The sequence below is a fragment of the Eurosta solidaginis genome, chromosome 5 (assembly GCF_040869045.1).
Source record: "Eurosta solidaginis isolate ZX-2024a chromosome 5, ASM4086904v1, whole genome shotgun sequence".
Taxonomy (NCBI): domain Eukaryota; kingdom Metazoa; phylum Arthropoda; class Insecta; order Diptera; family Tephritidae; genus Eurosta; species Eurosta solidaginis.
Window position 1 is genome coordinate 105,213,161 of NC_090323.1, and position 15,069 is coordinate 105,228,229.

Consider the following 15,069-nt stretch of genomic DNA (forward strand, 5'->3'; position numbering starts at 1 on the left):
GTGGGAACCACCTCCGAAAGCTCTTTCTATCGTGAGGAATCTTCTGAATGTGCAACAGATGCTGAGAGTACGATCGACAGCTTCCCTTCTGAACTTTCAACTGCAGAAAAATTGTATTATATAAAGTCATGGGCCATGCGACATAATATTACCCAAGAAGCATTAAATGATCTCGTTCGGACCTTATTAATTATTGGGGTGACAGATCTGCCGCTGTCGGCACAGACAATTCTTGAAACACCCAAAAATAGTGTGGAAGTACAGAATATTCTCGGTGGTGAGTTTGCATACTATGGCATTCAGTCTTAATTCGAGTCAAGGTTGTTTCCTAGTCTAAAAAACACTACACAAGTATTAATAGATGTTGGAGTTGATGATCTCAAACCATTTCAAAGTTCGAAGAGAGTGCTATGGCCGATTCTGGGATCAATTGTCGGTGATCAATTGAGCGTCCTTTTTTGATTGCGTGTTTTTCAGGAAAACAAAAACCCACAAACACAGACGGCTTTTCGAAAAACTTCGCGGAGGAAGTTAGTCAATTAAGGATAAATGGCTTGAAAGTAGGCTCCTTCCCCGATTTGAAACGGTTTGATGTTCATCTATTTATATGCGATGCACCCGCACGAGCTTTTATTTCTAGAGTACAAGGACATAGCGGAAAACACAGTTGTCCTAAGTGTTGCCAGGCGGGAGAACTTATAGGAAAAAGATTGTCATTCTCAAAACAGGTATGTGAGTGGCGAACCGACTTGTCTTTTAAGAACAGACTTGACAAGGAACACCATAACTTAGAACAACAAAGTGTGCTCGAGGCAGCAAACTTTGGTATGGTATCCCAATTCCCGCTAGATCCAATGCATCTTGTTGATCTAGGCGTGACAAAAAAACTGCTTCAGCAATTGGTTAACAAAGGAAACATTGCTGAAATGAATACAAGGTTTGACTATATATCTTCCTACGTCCCCTCAGAATTCGGAAGAGTTTTTGGAAATTTAGAAGAAAATAAAAACTGGAAATCAACAGAGTACAGACAGTTTTTACTTTATTCTGAGATATTTGTTTTAAAAGGTTTCGTTGATGATAATTTGTATTATTATTTCCTTCTTTGACATGCCAGCATACGAATACTTTCTTGGGGAACATTTTGCGAAACCGAAACCAATGTTGTACAAGAAATGTTAGACGAGTTGGTCAACCTCTTTGGTGAAATTTACGGTCAGGATTTAATTAGCTTTAACATCCACTGTTTGTTGCATTTGCCTGCGTGTGCCAGGGATAATGGGACTTTGGACCAATTCTCTGCATACAAATTTGAAAATTTTATGCAATTCCTAAAAAAGTTGATAAAAAAGGCCAATCAAATTTTGCAGCAACTTTATTTTCGCCTTCAGGAGAGAAAATGCCTAGAAATAAAAAAACCTCAAAATATGGTTCTCTTATTATTGATCCAAAAAATGAGAAGGACTCATATTTCATTAGTAAGGGGACAGGTCCAATAAAAATAATAGAAACAATAAACGAATCGAGAAAGGACGTGGTAGTAGCGAACGCATTTCTAAAAGTCGATAATTTTTACGAAGCACCACTTGAGTCACTTTCAGCCCTTGGTATATTGGTGGGAAGTAGGTTGGATGAAATGAGATTTGAAATTTCCTGGGAAGATATTGAACATAAGTATTTTTGTATTCCTTCTGAAAATAAATACCTTCTCATACCCTTACTTCATAACCTTTTTCACAAATTTTCAAACTAATATTCTTATATTATCGGTTGCTCTAATTTGATGACATGCGGAGGTCCACACCAAAACGTAACATTTCCAAAATGTTTATTTTGGAAAATATATTATATTCGTAAGAAGCTTTCATAAGGCATCAATGGTAAAGTTATTTTTATCAATTTACTCGAATTCACATATGAATGAAATGTTACGTTTTGGTGAGTGTAGTTTGCCTTATTATTTTTTATTAATATGAATATTCACATAGATAATATGTTCTTGATGTAAAAATTTAATCATAATGAAAATTTTTGAAAATTAAAAAATCAATATTGAAAATTAAAATATTGATAAAACATATTAAAACTACAAAGTCCAAAGTAACTTAAACACAAAGTTAAATAAAAATAATAAGAACCCTACAGTGAGGACCTCCTCATATATTTTCAAACAAATTACTATAAATGCTACTCGTAATTGTATTTCTTATTTTGCATGGAGAACATATGATCAGAAAGAATGGAGAGCCAGGATATATTTGAAGAAGACATAGATATGTATACCTCTACTCCGAATAGGAAAAGCAACGCCTTTTTAAATATCTCCAGCTCTACTACCAATCAACCATCCAAGGATATGGTAGATGTACTTCCCTCCGCTTCCAATGCAACGACCCCTATTTCGTGGATGTAGCACAACACAGCGAACCGATTCCATCTAGATTATATGCAAATAACACCAATCTGGCGCCAACCAATTAAGAATTAAAAAGGTAAAGCTGATGAAGAGCAAAGTAAATGTCCTCCTCATATATTTTCAAACAAATTACTATAAATGCTACTCGTAATTGTATTTCTTATTTTGCATGGAGAACATATGATCAGAAAGAATGGAGAGCCAGGATATATTTGAAGAAGACATAGATATGTATACCTCTACTCCGAGTAGGAAAAGCAACGCCTTTTTAAATATCTCCAGCTCTACTACCAATCAAACATCCAAGGATATGGTAGATGTACTTCCCTCCGCTTCCAATGCAACGACCCCCATTTCGTGGATGTAGCACAACACAGCGAACCATTTCCATCTAAATTATATGCAAATAACACCAATTTGCATAATTCGTCTGGCTCTACAGACAACCAACTATGAATTAAAAAGCTTAAGCTGGTAAAGGGCAAAGAAAATGCCAATTTGGTCGATTCATTTCCTTCCAATTCTAATGTAACAAACCCCCATTTCGTCGAAGTAGCACACATGAGTGAGCCAATTCCATCCAGATCATACGCAAAGAATGCCAATCTCCGTAATTCGTCTAGCGCCACAACCAGCGAACCATACACGCCAAAATTCCGAAAGTTTTTCTTGTCAAAGGGCTTCAATGCAACAAATGCCCATTTGGTCGATGTAGCACTACACAGCGAACCGTTTCCATCTAGCTCAAAAGCAATAAACAACAATTTCAATAATTAATCCAGCTCTAGTACCAACCAACTTCCAGCTACTTCCTTAACCAACGAAGCGAAGGAATATTCCCTACAACAAACGAAAATATAATGGCGATACTACAAACAATATTAAAGAAGCATATCGACCTGGAATTTAGATTGACTAAGATTGAAGAAAAGGTGCATAGAGAAATATTGAACTGTTATTTGTGAAACCCTAGTAATTGTAGCCGCAATACCTTGATTCTCTTTAATTATTATTTATGCTATCATTTCAGCTTCCAGAATAGGCAGAAGTCATGGCTCCACATAAAGTCATGCGTGCCTCAATAGTTCTGATTAAGAAAACGCACAAAATAGTATACCGTATCAGCGGAGAAACGGAAAATGATACTTACACCGAGCTCTATATCGTTATGCCACTAATATCGCTGGATTCAGTTTATGAAATTCAAAAAAAGTTGGACTCAGATGATTATCAAGAATCAATGGTATTTTTGAATATTTTTAATTGTGTTTCATAACTTAAATTGGTGGTTTTCATTTACATATCATATATCTTTATGCTGAAAGGTGCATCATCAGACATTATTGGAGTAATGAGAAAACTTTTCTCTGACAACGTTCTTTTCAATTTTAACTGGGACGGAGTACATGGCAAACGATCTTTATCTAAACTGAAACTCGTCAACAGCGTACTTTTGGATTCAGTTTATGAAATTCAAAAAAAGTTGGACTCAGATGATTATCAAGAATCAATGGTATTTTTGAATATTTTTAATTGTGTTTCATAACTTAAATTGGTGGTTTTCATTTACATATCATATATCTTTATGCTGAAAGGTGCATCATCAGACATTATTGGAGTAATGAGAAAACTTTTCTCTGACAACGTTCTTTTCAATTTTAACTGGGACGGAGTACATGGCAAACGATCTTTATCTAAACTGAAACTCGTCAACAGCGTACTTTTTGGTAGTGTAATTTAAAATGTTTTAAAATATCATTACTTACATTGCCCATTCCCATTAATTTAGACGTTTTCAAACTGCAAGGCAGGATCGACTTCGAAGACAACATGAGACGGTGTTTAACGCTGAGCCACAACCGGCATAAACAAAGGCGGTATCTGACCAATAAATCCAGCTCTGCAACAGCATAAACCTACATACAACAAACGAACACACTGAAATAATCTTGATTAAAAACTATATAAGAACCTAATAATTCTAAGTTTTTTCCTACGTTCTTATTCTAAGCTTTTTATGCCTAATTAAAATAATATTCAACAATCGCACAAAGTTTGCAAAGATGTTTAAAGCAATTTAAATGCAATGTATAACAAAAAAGTATTTTGAATATAAATTTTTGTGATGAACTTAACTGAAACAATTCTAAGTTTTTTACTACATTACTAATCTAAGCTTTTTATGCTCTAATTAAAATAATATTCAACAATCGCACAAAGTTTGCAAAGATTTTTAAAGCAATATAATTGCAATGTATAACAAAAAAGTATTTTGAATATTTATGATGACTTATCTGAAATAATTCTAAGTTTTTTCCTACGTGAATAAAACTTGGGTCTCTCTTCGCTACACTCAAATCCGAAAATAAAAGAATAATGTTTTTTTTCTAAAACGTTATAAATATTTCACTTTAATCGTGCTAATTCTTAATTCCAAAACTTTTACTTTGACTTTCAATGTTCATAACTAAACCTCTCTAAAAGAGATATATTTACAAGTGTTCACACTCAATTAAATTTATATAAAAGGAGCGCGTCCGCGATTGCCGGCTAATAGTTCTTGACTAGCCGATTCGTGCATTGGTTGATGGTGATGGCCCTCGTCGGTGTTGGCGCCTTCCAGTTCGCCGCGTACGGCTGCGCGTGAGGGTGACGCGTGCCGCTGTTTAATTTGGTAATGTAGGCGGCTTAAACATCTTGTCCGCCCTGCGGATGGTAGTATCTAAGGGGCGACTCGTATTGCGCCGTTGGCGTTGCGCCGTTTACAGGCCTTGAGGGGTGCGCGCGATTGTGTGCTTGGCCGTCTTCGCGAGTTTGGGGGTTGCCGCTGTTTTAACTGCAGGATGCGCCTTCTGGGCGCTGCAGGCGCAAGTCGGTGTCTTCTCTTTTTCCTTCTTCGGCTTGGGTTTCGGCTCGCGGGATGCTTGGGGGGTTTTCCGTGGAGTGGCTTTGCGCTGCCCACGTCGACCTTTTGGCCTTTCGCACGACCCTCGGGAGTCGCATTCCCCCGTGGTGTGCGTGAGTGCCAGCCAATTGAAACAGTAGCCCTGTGCCCTGGCCACTGTAGCACGCTGCGGTGGCCGCATCGCCTTAAAGGTCGGGCAGGTCCGCAGCGCGAGGTAGCGATGGCAGAGCCGACACTGGAGGCAGTTATAGGTCTCTGCCGTGGGAGCCAGTGGGCATGCTAGTCGAGATGCCATGATGGTGTCGTTCTGAAAGTACAACAGCAGACAGAGAAACGAGAAGTAGTTTGATACAGCGGATGATAAGCGGACATTTAATACGGAAATTTTGATATACAAGGAAAGCGTATATAAGTTATAGCGCCGGGCGCGAAGAGTGCTCCATTGGAAGAAAGCACAATTTTACTAAGGGGCGCATGACAAGCCCATTTTGGGTGCGAACCTCTACAACCCGAGCATGGTTGTCAGGGCCGAGGCGAACGTTCTCGATTCGTCCCAGACGCCACTCGGTGGGTGGGAGCGAATCTTCTTTAATTACGACGAGGTCGCCTGGTTGAGGATTTCGATGTGGCGTTTGCCATTTATAGCGCTTCTGAAGGTGCTTCAGATAATCCTCTTTCCAGCGTCGACTGAATTGGTGATGAAGCGGTTTAAGTTTTTCCCATCGATTTATCCAGGAGAGGTCTTCCGCGTTTGGCTCAGGAATGGCTAATAGCGGTGCACCTCGAAAGAAGTGACCCGAAGTGAGCGCTGGGATAGTGAGGTTAGAGGCCTCGAATTGAGAACTGCTTCAATAGGCACCAACAGCGTCGTGAATTCTTCGAATGTAAACTTGTGGGATGCAGCGGTTTTTTTGAAGTGGGTTTTAAAACTTTTTACTGCGGATTCCCACAAGCCGCCCATATGAGGGGCACTGGGTAGAATATACAGCCAGTTTATTCCCTGGGGGGCATATTTCTTCACAATGTCCGCGGAGCATTCGTTAAGAAATTTAACGAAGTCGCGTTCGAGTGCGCGCTGAGCGCCAATGAACGTTTTACCATTGTCGCCCATCATTTTTGAGGGATAACCTCGTCTGCCAACGAATCGGGCGAATGCTTCGCGAAAGGCTTCGGTGGTAAAGTCGGAGCATAGCTCGAGGTGTACTGCCTTTGTGGAAAAACAGACTAATACAGCCACGTACCCTTTTATGATAGTGGTCGACCTCGGAACCTGCAAAGTCTACTCCTGTTGTGGAAAAGGGGAGTGAGAAATTGCAGCGCTCAGGTGGTAGAGCTGCCATTATTTGCGTGCGCGTTTTCTGTTTGAAAAGCGTGCAAGATTTGCATTGAAAAATGCATTTCTTTATAAGAGGCTTTAGTTTTGGTACGTAGTACTCTTGCCTCACCATTTGGAGCATTACCCGCATTTCTGCATGAAGAAGCAGGCGGTGTAAAAACTCTAGATACAACTGGCAGAGCCTTCTTTCAGAAATAGGTCAAGAGCCAGAAGGGAACTCTTTTTGTTTATTGGCATACTGTTTTGTAAGGCGCTCTTTTCCACCCCGAAATGGCGAGATTGTGCCATTGCCACAAGCCGCGTTTTCACATGTTGCAACTCTTTGTACGTCAGATGGGGATTATGTGTTGTTACCACCGATTTGGATTTGTTGCAGGCATTGTTCGCAAAGCGGAACACATATGAAATCACACGGAGAGCTCGAGAGTATGAGGAGAAACGTTGAAGAATATCGTCCTCTTCCTCGAGTGCGTGATATGCTTCGACCTTGCGTTTCTCGGGTGGAGAAGCGCTACCTGCTTTCGGCTTTGGCCATGCCGAAATGTGGCAAGAAAGCCATTGTGGTCCGTGCCACCAAAGTGAAGAGCCTATCAAATCATGCGGCTTGCAACCACGTGTGCCAAGATCAGCAGGGTGGCCTTGGCTAGATACATGGCGCCAGGTGTCGCTGCGAAGATATTCTCGAATTTGAGAGGTACGGTTGGCCACATAAGTCTTCCAGGTCGATGGAGATTTGTCTAGCCAGGCTAGTACAATCTCAGAATCTGATCATAAGAATGTGTTGCATGCTTGTAAGTCGAGCTGTTTTCCAACAGTTGTAGCCAGTTTGGCGAGTAGGACTGCACCACATAGCTCTAAGCGGGGTAAGCTTACAGTTTTTATGGGGGCAACTTTGCCTTTCGCAACCAAAAGTGAAGATTTTATTTGGTTGCCCACATGTGTGCGGATGTAAATCGCTGCGCAATATGCTTTTTCCGAGGTATTACAGAACCCGTGGATTTGGGTGTCTTGCCCTGGAACGACATTAACCCATCGAGCGATTTCGATGTGGCAAATGGCTGGCAGATTTTCTGAGAAATGTTGCCATTTTGATAATGTTGCGGGCTTGGCGCTTTCATCGCAATCGCTGTCATCCAGGCAGATTTCTTGGAGAAGCATCTTGGTCTGGATCATAACTGGCGACAGCCATCCTGCCGGGTCAAAAATTTTTGCAACAGAGGATAAAATTTGTCGCTTCGTGACCGCATTTTGGGTGTGTTCCGGTAGGATGGTGTATGAAAATTTGTCCGTGAGCGCGTTTCATCGAGTGCCAAGAGTTTTGGTATTGGAAGTGCTCTCAAATTTCAAGAAGTTGGAGTCTAGAAGATCCTCCTTCGGAAACTGTTCTAATATGGCCGGGTGATTGGCCTTTAATTTCTTTAGTATGAAACCAGCTGATTTTAGGGCTTTTATCACTTAAACGAATGATTCAGTGGCGTTATCGATGGTATGACTTCCTGATAGGATGTCGTGGACATACGTTTGCGTCTTGAGGATTGTTGCAGCCAAGGGCAATGTCGCTTTCGTGTCATCTGATAGTTGATGCAACGTACGAATAGCGAGATATGGTGCACAATTGACGCCGAATGTAACCTTATATAGATTGAAATCGCTAACAATGGAGTTGGCCGATTTGCGAAATAGGATTCGCTGAAAATCTTTATCGTCCTCGTGTATAAGGATCTGACGGTACATTTTTTCATTATCTCACATACTTATGCTTGCGCCACTGTAGAATTAGTAGCATGAGATCTGGTTGGAGGCCAGTGTATAATACGTCATTCAGGGATTTTCCTGACCCAGATTTTTTAGAGGCGTTGAAAAACAGGCGAACTTTGGTGTTGACGTTATCTGGTTTGAATACCGCATGATGTGGTAAGTAGAACGAGAAAACCTTGCCATTCGAAGTTATTTCGCATGGGTCGGTAGATTCCATGTGATCAAGGTCGAGATATTCTTGCAACACATTGTTGTACATTGTACCTAACTCCCCCTTTTTCTGAAGCGTTCGCTCCATGCTGAAAAACTGCTGTAGGGCAGCCGGGCGGGATTTGCTGAGAGAGAGTTTTTCAGGAAACTCTTCCTTGAATGGAAGTCGAACAATGTATCGACCGTTTGGTGCACGTGTCGTGGTTGTTGCATATATCTGCTCACACGCTTGATCCTCGGGGGATATCTGTGAGGTTGTGGAATTTCCTCCTTTTCCCAAATTTTCTCAACTTATAACTGAGTGTCACGTTTGATACTTTTTCGACTTGTGTCGAGAATCCCACAATATTTTCAGTTACTGGACCACTGAGAATCCAACCAAAAATGGTATGTTGCGCAAGTATGCTGCAGCACATCTTCTTTATACCTTCCAGCAGAATTTGTGGAAGTATGTCGCTGCCAATGACCATGTCAGTCTGACCTGGTATGTGGCAACTGGGATCAGCGAGCTCAAGGAGTTTGAACTGCTGCCAGATTTTGCGACTAATGGTGGATGTTGGCAGATTCTTTGTCAGGTGCGGCAACACAATGGTATGATAAGCCTTTATCCTTTTCATGGGCTTGGATGCAACCAGTGTCAAAGGACAAAGCTTGGAGGACTTTTGTACGACTTGTCCACCCATGCCAGAGATTTCGAACTTTAAATGTTCGAATGGAAGTTTCAACCGTTGCTGAACTTTCGAGGAAATGGAAGTTCTTTCCGAGCCTTGATCGATAAGGGTTTGCTTCCTGTTGAAGGACCTGTTTTGCGCAGAATTCTGATGAGCGACTGGTTTTATTTATCTCGAGGTGAGAAAGACGTTCATTTGTGACCATGAGGGTAAATCTCTTTGCGAAGAGAGGGAGTTGTGATAAACAAATGTACACCAGAATCGGATCCCAACTTTCTGTCGTAACTCCTTGTGAGTGAAGGACTGATGGGCAGTTGTTAATGGTATTTTGCAATCCCTGAAGTTGCTCACTGTTTTCGGTTGGAATAGTGGCAAGAGTCAGTAAGGATTTGAACTGGTTGTCAACCAGGATACGCTTGTTTTCGTATCGTGACCGTAAAGCTTCCCAGGCAAGGTCAAAATTATCATCGCTCAACGGATATTGTTTGATGATGAGCCGGCTTTGGCTAGCGTTTTGTACCGGAGATGGTACAATTTCTGAGCACAGGGGAGCCTTGGGTGGTTATTGTACACCGCTGTGAATATATCACGAAAAATGGGCCATTCTTCATAGCCACCATAAAAGCTCTCCGTATCGCATGCTGGGACTTTCAGGTAAATATTTCGGTGTTGTCATAATTTTGATCAATGAAAGTTGATCGGCAATCTTTGCTTGGGTCACTTCATACGTATCAAAGCAAGTGCATTGTTATCCTTGTACGGAACTCTTGAAGCCTTCAGGGAAACTTTCGTCTGGTTTCGAAAATACCAGATCGTATACCGATTGAAGCCGTGCCCAATTATCATTTAGTAATTTGTCCTTTATCATGAGATACGATTCAGTGTGATCTTAAATCGGTGCCTCGTTAAATTTTGCACAGTATCTCATAAGACTGTCACTTTCCGCGATGAACTTTTGCGCGGATGGGTGAACTGATTTGGTTTTTGGGCGGAGGGATGTTACCCTTTCCTTGACCGTTTCTTCTTTTTGGCCATCTTTTGGGTTTGTCCCGGTTTCGGATGTTTTGGGGGACTGAGAGGCATTTTACGCAAATTTTTGGGTTTTCAAAAAAAACCGAATAAAATGTTTGTTCGCTCAGGAAACGTTCGCTTAATTCGATTATGGAATTGCTCTTCGTGTCACAGAAATTTTAAAAGGGGGTGGCGGTGTTAGCGTTTTTTTTTTGTTTGAAAAATAGAGCCAAGCACGGACAACGGGACGTTCCTTAAATGATTTAAATCCGCGAAATACGGAATTTAATTTTATAATGTTTGACAAAAACAAAAGAATAAATAACAAAAATCACAAACACCCTTCACTTATATATACGCGTGTAAATAACGTATATTTTAAATGATTTCTATATATATATGTATGTTAATATTAGAAGATAATACTTTTAAATCTGTATGAATATTTTTTGGAAAGTTCCTATAGGGACGAAAATATCTCAAACTTAGTTTTATACGCTAGAATAAGTACAAACGTACATGCTGTTACGTGGCTGACTGTTTGGGAGGTGAGGAGCGGCGGCAAGCAGGTATGCTTGCGGGCCCAGGCTAGCTCGTCGTCTTGGGCGGGGTATTGCACCACCGACCTCACCCGCAGCCACATGAACAAAAACAGGGTTCATACCTGCATTGTGTGGGAAAGAAGGGAAAGCTGAAAAAGATGGAAACATACGTGAGGGGCAAAGTTAAGAGGGGGGAGAGTATAATGGGAGCAAAAGATGAAGACATGTCCTGTCAGGTGGATTCTACCATCCCTCTGCAGTGCAACATGCACCACACCCTGGGCACTGTGCTGACTCCTGGTAACCTTACAGTGCCCCCAAACCTGACATCGGTCTGTCCGTTTGTCACTCGGCCATAATTCCCTACCACTCACCTTCACCTAACCTTAGCACGCACAAGCGCAGCACCAACACCAATATACGAACTTAGCCCTGCATTATTAAAATTTCACGAATTCCTCCATATATTCCTTATAATTTTTTAACAATTCAGATATTTCCGAACCTCTTCTCAGCTATGTTTAAGACGATCAGTACAGATAACTAAAAGAAAAATATATAGATAAACTATGACTCCAAGAAAATTTAAATAACCTAGGTTTAATTTTTCAGTAATTCACCCTATTACTAATGCCCCTATGTTTAATATCAGTTGCCTTAAATAAAAAAAAAAAAATTTACAAAGAATCCAAAAAAACTGAGTCTAAGTTAACTTATAACTATAATGAATAATTCAAGTTCCAATTAAGATAGAAATTTAGATATATACGCGGGAGTTATATCCTACCATTGACCAAAAGTACAAGTCCCCAAACCTTTTCAATTGGTTTCTGACCCAGCCTCATATACAAATGATGCTAGGTGTTAACTTCAAAATCCTATAGATACCGACATTCAAACGCTCATAAAGTCGGCCAGCAAAAGCAAAAAAAAAATAAAATGAAACAAAAAAGTTAAGCCCTATTCCCTGACCTAGCTCAACAATCAAAACAAATCCGAAATCAATTTTGTACAAAGCAGAAGTAGGTCATAAAAGTCATCGAAAAAGTATGTAGGTGCAAATGTATGTTTGAGACATTTTCATTATTTTTGTCATCGCCAATTCTTCTTCTAATTTTGCAAGACTAGGAATTGACTGGCAATATGTGTACATACATACATTCATTCGTGCATATATACTTTTCCAAATGTACAATATTGTCACTCACCGTGTTACTCACTCCGTTGGAGGCGCCTGCATGAAGTTGAGTCCGCGAGCTGTAAAGAGAAAAACACTCAAAGCATGTATGTTCAATGCACATACATTTATCCGGCACACTATTTTTTTCTCAATACTCAGCCAGATCACTCGCTTGTGATCTTGGACATTGAGTTAGTTAGTTTAACAAAGTGTTGATAACAAGATCAGAATGCCTGCTGTTATGTACGTCCCTAGTCTGAAGAAAGGACTAGTTTCATTGTTTCTTTCCGGGATGAGTGTGCATCGGGACCCCAGAGACCGCAAGGGAATGAAAAAAAGGAAAAAAGCAGTAAGTGCCAAAAAAAGTTAAAGGAACCACATGGGTTCTTATGCGAATGTGTGGGGGAGTATGGTGAAAAATATAAAATAAAATAAAAACGAAAGAAGAAGAAAAAGAGGCAAAAGGCACTAAATGTGCAAGAATCCTTCCCAATGGAAAAGAAACGAAAATTTGTGAAAAAAATAAAAAAGGTTAAAAGAAAAAAATGTCTTTGGTTATATCTCCTGTATGCCTGCCCCGTAATCAAAAAAATACCTACTTTATTAAAAATATGAACTCCCCTGGCTAACTTCGTAGCGTTTATACCTACTTATGCCCTTTTTCCCAAATATCTACCCCGCTAGTATGGGTATGTACAATAATTAATTAATACAAAGGTAAAGGACATAAATGTATCTCGTGGACTGTGTTGTTCCTCCAATCTGGTAGCTGATCCAGTGGTGATGTTGTAGTTGTTTCAATGTCGCAGGCACCTTTTTTCGAGCGTTATAACGAAATATTGTAGTTGATGTGGTAATTTTTGCTGGCAGTGAGTATGCGTCGTAATTGTTGTCGAAAATGGTGTAGTTGGTGGTGAACGCAAATAGTGGTGTTCGTTGTTGTGGAGTGCGCCGGCAAATAAAAAAATTTTATTGTTATTGGCGTTGCGCTGCCGTCGCAAAAAATGTTGCTGGAACTGTTGTAGTGGTTGTTGCTGTGATTTTAGACCGAGTGGATATAGTATAACGATGGATTAACTGGGTTCCTTTTGATTGTGTTGCTGGCAGATTTTATGAGTGTTGTTGCTGCTGGGACCAAAATTCGTTGTAATTGTTGTTGTTGTTGAGGCCATTTTGTTGGCAATAAGGAGTGTTATTGGGGCGGTTTGCGTCAGTATAAAATTATGTACGCTGGCAAATCAAAGTGATGTCGTGGTTGTTGCTGTGGTACGCTGAATAATATAAAAAAAATGTTGTTGTGCTGTTATTGGTTGTTCAGGCTGGGAGCCGCCAAATGGTATGGTTTGTAGTTGTTGTTGCGCGGGCGATCTGCCGGCAATGGCTGTGCCCAGTGGGTCCTACCAACTAGGAGGGTGACCTAGAATTATGAGAAAAGAATAAAAAACCAAAACTTTACTAAGTAGAACATATGTCAAGCTTTAAAAATTCATCAACCATATTCATGCATACATTTCTTGTTTGCATGCTTATATACTCACCTTACATACATATATTTGTAAGTAAGTTCATTTATATGCTTGCAATTTTGATTTGGGCTTGCCTGGGAGATGGACTATTTCGGGGTCATTTGGGAACCCTTCAGGCATCATTTCTTGATGGTCTGCGGGATTCCGCCGAGGTAATTTCGTGACTTTTTCTGTATTATTTCGGGGTCATTTGAGGGTCCTTCCGGCATCATTTCTGGATGTTTTACGGAATCCGTCCGGGATCCCATCGGGGTAATTTCGGTTATTTTTCTCTACAATTGCGGGGTCATTTGCGGGTCCTTCAGAGATCAATTCTGTATGGTTTACGGGATCCATCCGGGATCCCATTGGGGTAATTTCGGGACTTTTTCTCTACTATTTCGGGGTCATTTGTGGATCCTTCAGAGATCAATTTTAGATGGTTTTGGGAGCCGGCCGGGATCCCATCGGGATCATTTCGAATTTTTTTCGGGACTCTTTCGGGATCATTTTGGGAACCTTCCGAGATTCATTTCTGGATCTGAGCGGGATCCCATCGGGGTAATTGCTGGACTTTTTGGGGACTATTTCCGGATCATTTTGGGACCCTTTGAAGATAATTTCTGGATGGCTTTCGGTTCTTTCGGATCCCGCAATTGGAACTTTTTCGGGACTACTTCGGGATAATTTGGGTACCATTCTGTGTGGTTCTCTGGATCAGTCTAGAATCGTGTCGTCATTTCGGGAATTTTTGGGGATATTCCGGAACCTTTTGGAGACCCTTCGGGGAGCATTTCTGGAAGGTTTTCGGGATCCGTATCCGATACCGTCGGGGTTATTCCGTGGCTTTTTCTAGATAATTTCGGGATTTGGGACCCTATCAGGATATCATCTCATTTAGTTCTTTTTTTTACTCTATTACAAAAATAAAACACATTAGACAGAAAAAAAATTAAAGAGATAACTTGATAAGCAGGCTAACGTCAACACCTCATATATTTCATTTTCTCCTTGCTGACGGGGCCGCGGGTAAAGGCTAGGAACAGTTATAATTTAATTATGGTATTTTTCGTCTTTGTGCCTGACCCTGACGACCCTTCAACCAATTACTTTTCAATAATTTTTACACATTATAACTTTACGTTTACTGACCTTCACCAATATTACAAACTCAATAGGTCAAATAAGTCGAGGGCCTTCAAAGTGAGCAGTGACAACCTGCATCTCCTCACGCCCCTTCACCACGTCTGGTGCAAAATCTATGAATTGTTATAACTCAATATAAATGTTTTCCCAAATCAATAATTTTTGGTATCTGGCTCATACATATCGAGATCTAAACAATTTTGGAAAAACGGTGGTGCTCTCCGTCTCCTCCCGCCATTCTCTGCCCTTCAATTGTTTTTATTAGCACGCTTTTATTAGCTCCACCTGTATGTTTGTCGGTAACTCTTCATTCGCTTCAACGCACCTGCTGCCTTATTAACATGCTTTTATTACACTGGTCAACAGTGATTTTGGTGCAGCTCTACTTG

At 40.6% G+C, this 15,069-nt stretch overlaps 1 long non-coding RNA gene across 2 annotated transcripts in view; it reads left to right on the top strand.

The window, feature by feature from the left end:
* Positions 1 to 4,507, top strand: part of LOC137252907 (uncharacterized) — a 124,006-nt gene extending 119,499 nt beyond the window's left edge. Inside the window, exons 2-7 of one of the 2 annotated variants that reach the window (XR_010953681.1) lie at positions 2,222 to 2,492; positions 2,592 to 3,348; positions 3,447 to 3,659; positions 3,742 to 3,929; positions 4,012 to 4,143; positions 4,206 to 4,507. This is a non-coding gene — a long non-coding RNA (uncharacterized lncRNA). The remainder of the gene's footprint in view (positions 1 to 2,221; positions 2,493 to 2,591; positions 3,349 to 3,446; positions 3,660 to 3,741; positions 3,930 to 4,011; positions 4,144 to 4,205) is intronic. The other variant, XR_010953682.1, reaches the window with a different exon arrangement.
* Positions 4,508 to 15,069: the final 10,562 nt, after the last annotated feature.